Source organism: Polyodon spathula, chromosome 16, assembly GCF_017654505.1.
Source record: "Polyodon spathula isolate WHYD16114869_AA chromosome 16, ASM1765450v1, whole genome shotgun sequence".
Taxonomy (NCBI): Eukaryota; Metazoa; Chordata; class Actinopteri; order Acipenseriformes; family Polyodontidae; genus Polyodon; species Polyodon spathula.
In genome coordinates this window covers 5,117,162-5,131,921 of record NC_054549.1, presented here as the reverse complement: position 1 = coordinate 5,131,921, position 14,760 = coordinate 5,117,162, and positions in this window count along the sequence as shown.

Genomic DNA, 14,760 nt, shown 5'->3' with positions numbered 1-14,760 from the left:
TTGTTGTCTGATAATTGTAGATCTTTTAATGATAGTTCTGGAAGGTACCTATTGCCCGTGTATACCATTCTTTCCATGTTGGGGGTAGTAAGAAGATCCCAAAGCTATAATACCTCTTTTTCACTGTATAACCGAGCCACACCTGCACCGAGCCAGCCCAGCATGGTTCAGGAGATGTTTCCACTCAACCCGAGCCGTGCAACCGAAGCCACGCACAGATTCACTTTTCTCCTCTCGGACTCGCTGCGTGCCATGCTGTTTGTCTTCCTCGAGCGTGCTGACTGACGCAATGTTACGATGAAAATCAGTACCCCTGCTTCTGGCTCAGCTCAGCTCTGAGCCAGATTCAGATGTGCTGTGAGGCAAGAGTTTCATGGTTTGATTCTCGATCAGCTTGACAAATAGCCAATGGAAAACCCACGCCCCAGGCCCTCACAGTTCTGATGTGCCAGTGGAAAGCCAGTGGAAAGCCAGTAATAGCCACAGTAAGGAGACACATAACTGTGGACTTTATAAAGGTTACCTATGCCTTACTTCACTATGTTTTGTTCCACTTTGCTAAGTTTTCACTATAGTAAGGTTTTGTAAGGGCTGTATCAGACAGGCAGGCAGCCGTCAGTCCCAACATTATTTTCTCAACCAAAACACTAGATGAGATGGAAAAAGCTATCACAGGTATGTAAGTGAGTAAGATAGCAGCTTTAAATAATAATTATTGCCCTCTCTGGTCCTGCCACAGCAAGACAGCAGGTTATTATTGTCTGATAACACGTTATTTGAGGTGACTGGCTAATGGTTCACAAAAGGAGGTTTCGCACAGCATTCTTCCGGCCTGATGTAACTATTTGTTCCTTAAACAGGGATTCAGGATTTGAAAGGGCATCTGTGAAATGCTTGTCATGCATGCTTACTCAGAGAGGACTTGTATTTATTTTAGCACGGTTTCAAAGGTCTAGTGGAAAATTCAAGGACATTTTAATAAAAGCTTTATGCACTGTCCCAACACACCCTGTTTCCTTTTTCAAAATTCAATGGCAAATGCAGAGGCACTACAATGGAGACTGATATGGCAGCACAGAACAGCTACGATAAGCATAAGCTTCGGTGTGCAGTAATATTAAATCATTTCTAACATTTTCACGCTGTACTTTGTCATATAAATGGTGTGGCACCAATACACCCAGGTTATCCACAGCAATCCCATGAACTAGTATGAACTCCAGTATACACTATCCCATACAGTGCGCCATTGTCTTGTAAGGAAGGGGTCTGCTAAGGTTTTGCTATATAATTGTACCCAAGGGGATTTTCTGTAAGATGCAAAGAATAAAATCTGAGCACCTCTCTGAATGATTGCACATCATACAATGTATCCCTGAAGTGTCAGATTAACAGCACTAGACTAGACTGTGGCTACTTTATTCTTTACCCCTATCACAGAGATAATGAATGGCTTTGAGTGGCAGTCACGGTCCACAGTTCAAAATGATTTTCCTCCTGAATTGCTTAGTTTCTATTTCTCCACGCAGAGCCTTGCAGCGCTCTGTTTGTCCTGCAAAAATCAATACCAGATGGGTTGAATATGTTTCAGATCGGAAGAGAAAGCTTACTAAGCAGGGGAAAAATGCTCTCTTATCCTTTGTACTACAGTACAAGGATCGGGAAAAAAAAGACTTGAAAAAAAGGAGATGCATCTTTTATATATCACACAGTACATGTCAGAGAAGCTATTTTAATCAGTCACGTTAAGGGCAGACTTTTACACTAAATCTATAGGTCAATATGGATTCATTTTCATCTAAAATCTGGCCCCAGTCAAGCATGTGAAAATATTGATTTACACAAAGAGCATCCATGACTTTAACATTCGGTAGATCTTGGGCTAATATGGGGCTTACTGAAGTACTAATACTGGTTCTTTCCCAGTTTTACTGGGTTTGAATTCACAAAGAACAGAAGCTGTCAAGCTCCTTTTCTGACTATGCCTGGGTATAACCCCTGATATTTTCCTGTGAAATGTATCATTTTTCACCTTTGTCACCTGTTTTTGTTTTTCTTTTAATAAACATGGATCAATTGCCAGGAAATGTAATAGAGCCTTGCTTTATATTCCAAGTGTTTTTAATCATATTAGTGGCTCTACAAGCCTGTTCAAACCAGTCAGTTGCTGACCACAATTTATTCACAAACAGTTAGCAATGTTTTGTTTTTTTTCTCAAGCCCTACATAGTGACCTTCCCTACCTTCAGATAAAGTGGTTTAATGCTAGACTGAATGAGTAATTATCTTATGATTATCTCAGAAGGGCTGGGGGGTGTCTGTTTTTTTGTTCCGATGATCCTGGGGATTTTGGTGGCTACCCATTGTGCCTGCACAGGATGTGAAGTGGAGGGGTGCAGGAGCTTACAGGAACTTCTTTCATCGGTATAGGAGCAGGCTCTGTTGAGCTAAAAGCATTCCACAAAGGGGAGAAGTTTGCAAAGCCTTTCAATACTATAGAAAATGAAACAGCCTTCTTGAAGACATTCTTATCTTGGGGAGATAAAGCCAGCATTACCAATAGGTTGCTGAAAAAATGATGCATACAACCTGTATTGAAGAATTAGCTTTTCAGAGAAATATATGCAACTGCTCAATACTCTCTGACCAGCCAGGCTTAAAAGCATGGTAAAGCATAAGCAAGCATTGTAAAGCTTTGAGAGATTTAGTAAAACAGTTTAAAAACATGGAAAACCGTGGAACACTATGGTAAATATATAGTATAACCATGAGAAAACTGAAAAATTACAGACGCATTTACATAAGGGATCTTCAATATTGTTTCCACTGTATGTATGTGTGTGTGTGTGTGTGTGTGTGTGTGTGTGTGTGTATATATATATATATATATATATATATATATATATATATATATATATATATATGGTTTATTCAGCATAAAATAAATTAATAAATGATTTGCTGAATTTCTGAATGTGGCTTATAAAAAGAATACAAACTGAGTAGCTGTAATTTCTTTCCCCTCTAAAACTGCGATTTTGTATAGGGTTTTCAATCAACTCTCACTGTCACCAACGTTTCTAAGGGGACAGTCATCACAGTCGCACACTCCTCGTGGTCATTTTTTTAATTACCAGCACACTTCAGAAATTCGTAAGAATAGCTGAAAATGACATATTGTATATAAATGACAATGACAGTGAACACTCATATATGATATGACATTGAAGAAGTGCTCATTCAATCCCATTACTGCACAAAGTCCTTCCTGAATGATATCCTGTAATTCACTATACCTATGTACATTATAAGCATGCACATTGCCTGGGTGTAACGTGATCGTTCCAGTGAAATTGCCCTGTCTGGTTATTGCTGTGAAGAGTTCAAACCCTATCCTTGTTTTACATGTCATCTGTTTCATTTCATCTACAAAGGGGGCCGTGAAATAAAGCACAGTTTACGTTCGGTCCAGCTTTTACAAGCAGCCTGTATAACTTCCAAAGATCTCAATAACAACCGTTGCTTTTTCCTCTGGTCACAATTCCAGCTTGATACAAACACTCTTAGTTTATATCACATTTCTAAATGTAGGATTTGCTCCTTTTTCATTTTGAAGCGACATTTTAGAATAATCAGCATATTTCTGGCAAAAGCAAAATGCCTGTGTTTTGGTAATTAGAGGGAAATGTTGGATTTTCGCCAGCACAATATTGATTTTCCAAATAAATAAAGTTCGGTATTCACTGAACTCATCTTGACTGTCATTAGTCGCCAACAATATCAGACTTGATTTAATCTGTAGAAACTGATTGAAAAACCGGCATACTACACACCAGCCAAATCATCAGGAAAGTCCATGTATAAGCTTGTTTCACTTCTCTTGGTTACTCTCTGTTCCAAATACTACACGTGTTCCCACTCCTGCACAAACAAAACCCCATTGAAAGACAGACACGCAGCCTCAGGATGGCCATCCCATTTGCAAGAGACATGTGCCATTTATACTCAGGTGAGCAAAACTATCAATAATTCAGTCAGTACCCAATATGACATTACAAGTGAACTGGATGGAGAAGCTACTAGAAAGTGATAAATCAATTACAAAGTGTTATTCAAGAATATATAAAATGTGCACTAAGCAAAATCAAAGTGTAAAATTAGAAAAATGAAATATACTAAATAAATATGTGAAAGATAACAGGGACATTATTGATCAAGTTACACATGTTTTTATATATGTTTCTTCATAAGCTATCCTGGTAAAGTTATTGCATTTTTAATTGTGGCTCTGTTATCCTTATAGAACTAATTATAAAGCCAAATATAAAACTATGAAACTGCATGCAATTATGTAATGCATAAAAAGGTGACAGTTGTTGTTATTTTATTTATTTATTTATTTAAAGTTATTATAAGGATAGCTGCCCAATTCTACAGTTGAATCCTGGCAATGCTGAAGGGGTTAAGCCAAGTTTATATCTTCTGTGTTTAGTTGCTGTTGAAAAGGTTTCTTTAAGACAGAAGTCGACAGCATTGTGGTCTGTAAAGAGTACATACTAGGTGGTCTTTAAAAAGAACCCCCAAATTAGCTTACTTTATCTAACCGCCTCAACACACCCAAACCAATAACCTGCTGCACTCCACTGTAGGTAATTCTGCAGGCTCTCAAGAAATGCTGATAGCTTTTAAACAGAAAGAACTGTTAATGCTAGAATAAATCAATCACTCCTTAAATGTAACCCCATGCTGAAACCTTTTTTAAAAGTCAATTTCCCATGCTTTTCCCATGGTTATATTTACCATAGTTAACTCTGGTTAGCCATGTTTTCTTAATAAGCTTTAGCTTACCTCTCTGAGCTTTATGATCGTTACCTAGGCTTTATTGCATTTGGCTATGCTTTGTGGTAAACTTCATAAAGGCATTTACAATCAGAAGACATATCCAGTTTTAAAGTATTTTTTACGAGTGCAAGAATAAACAATAACTAATGTATTTGTATCGTTTAGGGTTATGAATATACATGATCTCAAACCACTCATAGCGGAACAATTTGGGATCCACCTCTTTTATACGTTGTAAATGTTATGATTCCAGCAACGAGGTTTGGGTTCCAACGAAAAATAACAGCAGGTCAAACAGAAGGTATTATAAAATGAACTTCTCATTGTGGCTATGAAAGAAAACTTCTTTTTTTTTTTTTTTTTGGCCCATCCCCAATAAAAATACAAAAGATAAATCCCAAGCATGTTCTCTATATAAGAGGAGACGCATTCAGAGCTCCAAATGGGGATTAACGTTTTCTTTTCAGGCTGGGAACAGAGGTTCTATAAGACAAAGAGCAAATGGAAGGCAGCCTAAATCCACAGTAGAGCAGAGCTCCACAGTTGCCTGAGCCAAATTTGCGTTCTTTGAATCTTTTCAGATTAAATTGCAAGTTGAGACTGAGACGTAGGGCAAAGCCACTGAACAGGTATGCAGTTGGGAATATGTCAAAAGGGGGAGGTTGTCGAAAACAAAATAACTTTTGAAAGACAGGGAGAACACCCTATGCCAGAAGAGCCAGCCTTTCAATGAGGGTATCAAATATTGTTATGAAGGTGGAAAGGTGGCTTTGATACATGACTGCAGACACTCTCTCTATCTGGAGCTTCTGTCCTTGCCATTGTTCAGCAAGTTTCAGATGCCTCTTTCATTTTTAGCTGCAGTGAAGGAATATTATTTTCCGCCACATTAAAAAACGTGCTGTGATAATTATTGTTTATGGTAACCAACCCTCTCATCGGGCCTGATGGAGGTAGATATTAAATTGCCTTTCAAATGAAAAACAAACCGGGCGTTGTTTGTATAAATATAGAAATATAAAAAGCAGATGCATCTCACAAACAGGATGCGAGGGAGAGATCAGCCGTCACTTCATCTGGGTTGAGTTAGCTGTATTACCTTCATTAGGATTTGGGGTAGAAAGTACAGTCTTCCATAGTTCCTAACAGGAAAATACCCTTAGAATCCCATTATAACACAATAGTTTCACACCAAAGAAAAAAAAAACAGCTTTACCAGCAATGGCAACACAAGTGCAGTACATACTGTACAGTGGTCCTGATGCTGTAGCCCACTGGAACTAATGTGGTACTATAGTACTGCAATGGGCTGTCATTGTGTGTAGCAGCCTAATTAATGCTGGCTTAAGTTAGATAGTGCATGGATCCAATATCTCTGCTGGACTTTGCACAGTGTACACACTGAAGGTTAAATGTGCTTTTGTGTGACGAAGAATGATGTGTCTAACGACACACCCTTGCATTTACACTTGATTCACAAAGGGAAGGATGAAGAGTGTGTGACTAAGTGTTCCCTAGGCTTGCTCTCTTTGGATCGGTTACTGTGAGGTATAAAGGGGTACAGATTGAGGGAGAGTTGGGGGGCTGTATTACAGTATAGAAGGGTACAGATTGAGGGAGAGTTGGGGGGCTGTGTTACAGTATAGAGGGGTACAGATTGAGAGAGGGTTGGTGGCTCTGTTACAGTATAGAGGGGTACAGATTGAGGGAGAGTTGGGGGCTCTGTTACAGTATAGAGGGGTACAGATTGAGGGAGGGTTGGGGACTTGTTACAGTAAGAGGGGTACAGACTGAGGGACAGATGGGGGCTTTGTTATTGTGAGGTATAGAGGGGTAGACTGTTACGAGGAAGTATAGTACAGCCACAGACTGAGGGAGAGTTGATGGCATGGTAAACAGACCATGTTTGAAGAAAGACCAGCATTGTATTGTGTGAGTGGCCAAGCAGCGTTTTATGCTTAGAACTCCTGTTCCAACACACACACGCAGGTCCTAGAATTCTAGCCAAGGTGCCAGTGTATTGATGCTTAAAGGGGCTTTAGAATAAGGGGCTAAAAGTACCTTTTCTAAATGAACGAGACTCATAAATCTGAGCTTGAAAGTGGAGCTCCCTTTGTTTAAACATATGGGTCTACCCTGAGACATCCTTCTAAGACTGCTTGTAAACCACAACACAGGGAGCACAAGGATTAGGCCTGAGCCATGTTCCTCCATTTGAGTTTAAGTGAATTAAAAAAAATAAACGATCGATTGATTTAGTGCCTTAATAAATATCATTTTGCTCTTCACATAAGGAAAGATTTACTAAACTTAATCTTCAGCGTGGAGTTTTGTTTTCTTCTTCCGTAAAAAGGATCTGACTTTTAAGAATGAATTAGAAATCAAGGGCCGTATTTTCAAAGCGTTTACTACACTCTATAATTAACTCCCTTTTTTTTTAAAGAGATAACACCCCTATTAATTTTACAAAACTAGAACCAAGCATGTAAGTAATATAATCCAACTTAATTAAGGGCAGGTGGAAACCCTTTGAAAATATGGCCTCAATTTTCTTAACTCTTATAGAATTATGAACATTATCACTGGGGCCCTTATTGAGGTATTGAATATCTTTCGGTTCTTTTTCATTTTTTTATTTTAATAAGGGCCGCTGCATTTCAAGTACAACACCATGAATTGAACACTGTTGCTTTTTTGTAACTAATCCCTTACTCTGCTGTAACCCTCTCCTATGTTTTGGCAGCAATCATAACAACATAGATTTTTAAAATCAATCCCATATGAATTTATAGTCAACAAAATAGCTGAAAGATATAAAAATGGGGGCACTTAGATCAGGTTTCTAGTTTTAATGACTACACATGGTACTACTGGAAGGCTTGTCTATCAATTGTCGATACATGATAATCAGATTTAAAAGGCTTTATTGGGGAGGACGTGGTATGAGGGGGCGTACAGAACTCATAGTGTAACTGCTAAGTCTTGCTGACCAGTCTCACTCACATTTCTCCCTCATTCTCACTTCCTGTATCCGATACATAAAGTTCAACCCCAGTCAGTATGCATGAATTAAGAGTTCTCACAATCTGTAAGTTCACGCATAAGTGCATGCCTTACATGTGAGCGACATCATTTGTTACAAAAGGAACATGGAATGAATATGGATAATTAAATCCACAAATTAAAAGGGCTGAATTCAAAATAAATTAAGAAGTGCAGAAGATATTCAGGTGTTATTCCTGTGGTATTCAGTGGGAATGAATTTGCGACCGTCATTTGAAAGTGTTACCATCCAAGGTATATACACTTTGTTCTCTTGGTATCGTTTTCTGACATATGCTACCAGGGATAAATGTCTCCTTTTCTGATGCAGCAATGGATTCCTTTGTTGGGACAGGTTCCTGTGGAGCCTGGCTTGGATAGAATCAGGGCTCAGAGATTGACTGCTGGCTATGGAGTGGGACATGCGGAAACACTGGCGGATATGTGCTCAATTTTCTATCGGATGTTCTGACTGCAGCTGCCCGTGGATCACAGAGCCTAGACAGACTGGGATGCAGCTTGCATCCAGCCCCTCTCCTCCGCCTTTCCTTTCGGCATTCCTGGGAAGCAGCTCTCCCAGCGCCAGAGGCAGGAAGCCCCTCATCCTGTGTAAACACAGCCAAGACTTTAGTGAGAGAGCAAACTTCCAGGTGGGAGGTGTGATTGAGTGGGTGGGGGGGGGGGGGTCTATCTCTTTGTTACAGTTTCACACCTTCAGAGCTGCTTGATGGAAGCATAACGGTCTGTTAGTGCAGCGTTAGGATTCCCGGCAGGAGAGGCGGTGCTAAATAGAAACTCTGAATGGTGCATTCCGCTGCCTGTGAGTATCCTCATTAAACATGCGTGTGAATCATGCGGTCAGAGCATGCCAGGAACCGTAAATATGCAAAAAATAGTAAGTTGGCCCCAACTTTCCTTAATTTTACAATTTTACAAGGTCAGCTGAGTGCTAAGAAAAGGAGTCCCTTCCTAAGCACAGAAGGAATTGGTTTCTTACAGTTGATTATGCCCCATGTGGAGGAATGCCATTCTTATGGATATTGCAGGAGCCCTTTGTAAACAGAAGCTGCTGTTTATGTTTGATTACATGACAAAGCTTCAATGCTCATATCAGAAATAGAAGCAGGATTTCCTGACAGATTACTTGTGAACAGCCCAGAGCAACTCATTCTTATTGAGATGTGCATTCGCAAGCCAGCCAGGATTGCTGACTGCTTCTTCTTTGCTTGTTCATTTGCTTCCTCTTTTATTAGATCCTCATTCCCATGTGCGGCTATCAAACAACATGTTTCATTTTTCTGCAAGGAAGTGGATTGAAAAGCAGGTGGCACGTTCTTTAAATATTCTTGGAACCGCGCAATAATCATTGAGCTTTATGTGACTTCTCACTTACTCAAAAATACATTGCGTTTCATTTCTGCCTCTCAGGCTTTTCATTCTTTACAAGTTCCTGAGCAAATAACAAACCCTGGCTCTACTGCCTGACCAGTTAGTATTAATACGAGGGGGCTGTTGACAGAACAGATGGCAAGTTCAGCATCAAAGCATGTCTGCTACCATACAAGGTGCCCCCATGTGAACGAAACACAAACAGCAAGGCCAGACGTTTTGAAAGAAAGGAAATGCCATTCATTTGAAGAATTCTGCCACAGTGCAAACTAAAACAGCAACATACTGTTTGCAGTGTGTTATCTTCTCTATATGAGCAGACAGTCTGGTATAATACAATATGTGGCGTGCAGAGCTTACTGTTATAAGAGATGTCAGGCCATATTCTCCATAACTTTAACATGATTTTTAGTAGAAATATTCTCAAGCACTATCAGTGTGTTTTGTTGTTCATCATGTAACATTTGCATCTGGGGAGCTTGTTAACCGAGCCAGCCAAACAGTCACCTGGGCTCCAGACACCACTAGCTGGCTTTTATAAACTATAAACAGCTCTGTTACTCTTTAGTTACATTTAAAAGCTCCTAGAGACAAGTATAGACCGTGTGTTTGTTGATTGTCCGTCTACCATTACAGTGTTTAGAAATTGCTGTTGCCCTTTATAAAAAAGGTAATATTCTATTCTGGTATATTATAGCACAGTTAATCTAATAAACAGTATCAGCTCTTTAGATCTATTAATAACAATGAATTGTTTATAAAACATATAATTACATGTAATTAGAGGGGTAGGTCAATGATCAAAGGGGACAATAACTGTATAGCCACTCTGTTAGTCAGTATGTTATTGGTCTTTCTAATAATCTCCTAGCGGCGAGGGGTGTGCAGATACCCATACTCATAATTGCCTTGAAGTATTGATTGGCAGGTATTCTGTAAATCCATTCATTGACATGTGATTTCAAAATAAGAAAAGCCGTCCTTCTCTCACCTTTACACTAAAGCACCAGTCAGTGTAAATGACAGTAACTTCGCTTCCAATTGGCTTTTAAAACACTTGATTACCAATAAATGGCAATGCATAATTGCCATTGATTGATTGGTACTCTGTTGTAAAGCTGAGGGAAGGACAGCGTTTCTAGTTTTGAAATCAGCACGTTCATGAATGGGTTTATTGAATATCTGCTAATAATTACTTCTTAAAGGCAATTCCAAGTAAGAGTAAGAGTTTCTGCACACCCTTGCTAGCGGCTGGTGAGTTAATAATGCTGACATGAGCATCAGACACGTTCTTACCTTTCAACTACAGAGCTTGCTCTTCACTTGAATGCTAAGATGTTTGGTTTTGAACTGTAAGGTTTGCGGTTTGCGTCCAGCCTTCGCTTTTCCATTCAACCTAATGGGCTGATGGTAATTCAGCACATGTTCCCACCGGTGTCCTTGCTATCTGATTATGAAATGGCAGAACAACCTTTTGTTTGAGTCTCAATTCCATATGCATGCCATTATAAATAGTAAACCAGGTAAATTGAACTGGTCACCAGCTCCTGGCAATCGAGTCAAATGCAATGAGCACAATAGGAGATATGGGTAGATGTGTCCCAAATAATTCAAGTTGCTGCATGCTTTAGGAAGAGTTTCTGGTCAAACCAGTTTATTTTGCAAGAAAAAAAACACACCCTCAAGACAATTATTCAACTGACACCCGGTTACGACAGAAGCCATGGGATTGGTAAATGGCATGAGGTAAGGTATAGTGTGACTGCAGGAAAGTCTGCCAAGTAAATAAAGAACTGTTCCGTGAGCACAAAACCAGGTCATTGGCATTGGCTTCCAGCACAAAACAAAAAGTCTATACTGATAGTCCTTTTATTACCCTCGTATCTGTATCATGTTTTCAATTGTAATCCACGGTTAGTTTCCTATGGTTAAAACACAAGCTTTTAAAATCGTAAACCCTGTATGGTTAACCAGGCTTAGTACATATGGCACCACAGGCAAACCATGTTAATAACACAGAACATGGCTGGAAATCACAGCAGACCATTAATATCAGCCCATTAATCACCATCAATGTCAGCCCATTAATCACCCTGAAGCATTGCATCATGGTCAACAGTGGCACCATTGTCTACCATTGGCTGCTTGTAATTCTAGCTATGTCCAGCAATGATTTTCAGCTGGTCAGAGCTGGTAGTTTAATTGTGTTTCTACTGATCATGCTGGGTGAAGAGTCTTTAACACAGGGTTAAGATCTGCTCCAGAATAACCAGTCAATTGGATGCCTTTTACGGTATATTTGTTTTCAAAAATTGATTTTATCTTTTACTGCAAATAAATGAATTTATCTGACCACTGTGTCAGTCAGACAAGCTTTTGCTAACTAAAACAAATATATTTCTTGCAGCACAATCTCTTTACATTGTGAAAGAGATAACTAGGAACTCACAAACCATATCAACAGATTGGGTAACAAATGCAAGACCGCTGTTCATGACTGGTTTGGGTGAACCGGACTTTGTGTTAGTTGTGATAAAAGCTGATGCGACCAAAAAATTGGAAAAATCTGAAGCATAGAGCAGATGTTTCCTTATGGTATAACTCATTCGTTCTTTCCTCTGACATGCAGCAAGGAAGGATGCAGCAGTCATTGCAAGATCGTTTGTGTGCGTTCATTTTAATCCAGGGGTATGATGGAATTCAAGCAAGCACGGAGGGATTCTAAAACGGAAACAGTTTCCATTACAATGTGTGATCAACGCAGAAGGGAATTTCCTTCAGATTGTTGGTTCTGCAAAGTTCCTGTTGTCACTAAATTACCAGAGTAATCGAGGTGGTTAATAGCTGATTTAAAGAGATCCATGTGCATCCCATAATAATAATACACTATACATCAATTTGCTATTACTGCATTAGGGTTTGAATCCTCAGCTTCGGCGATCCATTAGTGCAGTGGTTGCTGTTTGTAATGTTAACAGTTTATGATGCGTAACACATCTAAATGATACAACAGAATGTAAAAGTATTTCTTTGCTATTTAATTCCAAATGCTGTTATTTCAGGATTCTGTAAAACATCACAAAATCTCCCATTGACAGTATAGAGTGTAAAACAAAATGGCTTATCTGGTTGAAGTCAGACAGAAGAAGCAAACATAACTTACTTTTTCCTCTTGGAAGGCTGTTATCCTTTACATTAGACGTACACTGCAATTATTGCTTACTTTGTATTTCAACCCAATTTTTAAGTTCTGTTTTGCACAATGAAATCATGTTGTCTGCGATCCCCAAAACACTATTGCTATACTACAGTAAATGCTATATTACAGTATAATAGAACACAATATTGTTTTTGTTAACAGTGTTATAGTTTTTTTTTTCTTTTTTTGCTGTAGTTTGATCAAGCGAACATTATGAACCACACATGTGTTAAGTGGATATCCCTGGCCACCCCTCCACTCAGTGAATGGGGCTGTCGCTCTGCCTGGCTGCCCCAGTAACAGTTGTGTTAACGGACACCTTGCTGTCACATTCTGCTCACACATTGCAGCTGTGTGGCTCCTGCTGCGCAGACAGGTGGCATGAAGCACAGATGCTGGCTGTTCTCCAGCCACACCAACACTCACATACTGAAACCCCTCTCGTCAACACACAGGGTCAATTGTTGTCCTGTTTGAACTACTTGCCCTTATTTCACCTACTAAAGAGATGATATAAGTTTGCAATCATGGTATGCCTTGGTAAAAGCATGGCAAAGAGTGGCATGGTTAAAGCGAAGCGAATGCGTAGTAAAGCACAGGCAATCATGGGGGATAGGCATTAGAAAGTAAAAGCATGGTAAAATCCACTGTTAAATGTGGTCACTAATTGATAGTATTAGAAGGGAAATTAATAGGAAACATTCCATTTATAGTGCCCATTTACCATAGTCAACTTTTATACAACAGCATGATCATTTGTGACAGTAGCATGGTCTTCAAGGCAGGGATTCAGTACTAAAAGACCCTATCAATGACTCTAAGATGGGTTCCCAATGGACTTTGCTTTGTCTCTCCCAGTCTCTGCTGAAATTATACCACTTATCTTACATATAGGCACAGGCATGTCTATTTTCACATCTATCTGTATATCTGCTGTTCAGTATTTGTATGTTTTTAGACCCCAATTGCCCCTGGAAAAAAATGTGTCAGTTTTTGCTTAGCAATGTGAGTCACTTAAAATAAACCTAGTCAAACAATTAAAGGATATTTTGGGTACCAGATATACAGGACTATCCTTTAAGTGCTTGGGTAAGTGCAATCACACCCTTCTCAAATTGCGATTCCAATGCAAACACTGAATGAAAATGAGAAAGTTGTTAAAAAAAAAAAACCATAGCGCATTGCTCCAGTAAATGAATGTCCATTTCAGCACACACACACACACACACACACACACACACACACACACACACACACACACACACACACAAACACACACTCTCTCTCTGAACCCACCCAGTTTGTGTGCTATGCGTTTAATGTTCTTGCAAACACTTGTTGCCTTTGCTATGCTGATTTGAGAGCAGGCTGGCAACAATAGGCCACTCTGTTGGCTTGGCTGTTGCTCTGCTCCACACACCTGTGCCTGCAGGCTTCCCTTCTCAGCACAAATGCAAAGACCATAGTTACTATATGTGTGGGAGGGGCTTTTAAAAGATGTTATATTGAGGAGCAATCAGCCACTAAGCCATTGAAGTTCCTGGCACAATAGCACCCCACCAGAATCCTGTGTAGTGCGAGGGGGTGTCCACACAGCCTGCTGACAGCAATGGAAGGTCCTGCACTTTGATTCCATTGTGTGCATAAAGACAACACATCACTCCAGTGTAATCTGACTGACATAACTGGGGGCAGCCAGCGAGCTGAATGGAGTTAGCAAGCCCCTGGGGGTATATCCTTACAGATTACACTTTGAGTTAATGACACGTCTTTAAAGACCATGCTTTTGTTTTCTGGTCCGCTTTAAAAAGACGCTGTTATTTATTGTGTACGTTGTGTGTAGGGTGTCTCTTATTGTTATAAGAGACGTCTTATCTTGCAGTTCAAAACATATTAGCCTATTAGAAATCACCCATGAATTGCTATTACGCATATCCTTCATAACTATTAAAACTCAACAGTGCTAAATTTAGAAAAAACTCAATAAACTCAATGACAAATCATTACTAGCAATCCATGGTGTTTCTTAGCCTATTCCCATATTTTGGTAGTTAAGATTTAAGCAGTTCTCCAATTGTTTGTAGACTGAAGTTATAAAGCTATAGAACACATGATTATTGTTTGTTTTTAGGAGACTTGAATAAACATTCATTATGTGCTGTTTTATTTTTTTTGGAGGGGTGGGGTGTAAATTTATTTTAGGGGGGACCAATTACTAATGTGATATATATGTCTCAAAACACTGGATCAAAATCAGTGGAAAAGCATATTTGACAAAATTAGATGCA